Source organism: Octopus sinensis, linkage group LG14, assembly GCF_006345805.1.
Source record: "Octopus sinensis linkage group LG14, ASM634580v1, whole genome shotgun sequence".
NCBI lineage: Eukaryota > Metazoa > Mollusca > Cephalopoda > Octopoda > Octopodidae > Octopus > Octopus sinensis.
Window position 1 is genome coordinate 59,038,711 of NC_043010.1, and position 1,347 is coordinate 59,040,057.

A 1,347-nucleotide genomic window follows, 5' to 3' on the forward strand; every position below is an offset into this window, starting at 1 on the left:
GCTGACCCGGGGCTAAAAAGTATCAAACAACAATCTGCTGTTGTGATGTTGATGCCTCTCCACAGATATAGACAGCCCAACCCTGTCTTACACAATATATCTTGCAAGGGTTTTTTTAGATGCTATAGCAATGGGCAAAGCATGAAGGCCACAACATGAATTCAGTCCCTTACCCTCAATATCTTTCTCACCTTTCTCACCCATTTTACATTCATAAATTCCCACAACTGACCCTTTTATTCCTCTCTTCTGTTTTCTCACCTTCTCAGACATTTCTCACTCACACTCACTCCTTCACTCCACTTTATATTCTTCACCTTCCCTCCCTCTCTCTCTCTCTCTCTCTCTCTCTTCTTTCTGTTTCTCTCTTCCATCCTCCAGCTATATTCCTTCCTCCTCCTATCATATTTCTCTTACTCTTTCACTCCGATCGTGTCTTTCCTCAATATTTTTATCTCCTCTTCCTTCTACCCTAGTTGACACTCTCCTCTCCACTTTTAACTTTACACATTCTCTCTTTCTCTTTCCCTCTCTATTACTCTTTAACTGCTCTTCCTCACTTTCCTCTTACTCCAACCCCCTCTCTTACATTTTGCTCGGTAACCCCCTCCTATATTCTCTCTTTTGATTCATTTATCCTTCTTCCTCCCTCCCCTTCTTTCTCTCCCTCTTTCGCCTTCGCCCTCTTCCTCTCTTCCTCTATCCCTTCGCTTTCTCTCTGTCTTCTCACCTATCTCACTCCCTCTATATATTCCCATTCATTCATGATATTCCTCCTCCTTCACTCTCTTTATCTGCTTTACCATCTCTCTCTCTCTCTCTCGTTTTCTGATCACCCTCCTTCTCTACACTCTATTCTATCTACAATCCTAGCTTCTATCGTCTGCTTTCTACATTCTTTATTCTCTCTCACCCTCGTCGCTCTCTCTCTCTCTTTTTCTCTCTCTCTTTCTCTCTCTTTCTCTCTAACCTTCGCCATCATCTATCCCTTTTTCCCCCCTTTCACAGCATCTCCATCGATCGTTATAGGCTTTTACCTCACGCTACTACTCTCACCAAAAACATTATGCTACCACCTTTTCCTCATTCTTTCATAACATTCCACCACTTTATACTTATCTTTCTCTCTCTCTTTCCTCCCCTTCTCATTACACATATAACATTCCATAAACTCTCACCTCTCTCTCTCTCTCTCTCCCTTCCTTTCGTTATTCCCCTCCCTCAAACTTCTTGTTCTTTTTCACTCTCTTTTTCTCACTCACACTCAATTTCCGACAACTTTTCCCTTTCTTTCTCGCACTATCCCTCTACCTACTCTCTTTTTAATCTCTTCCTTCTACTCCTTTT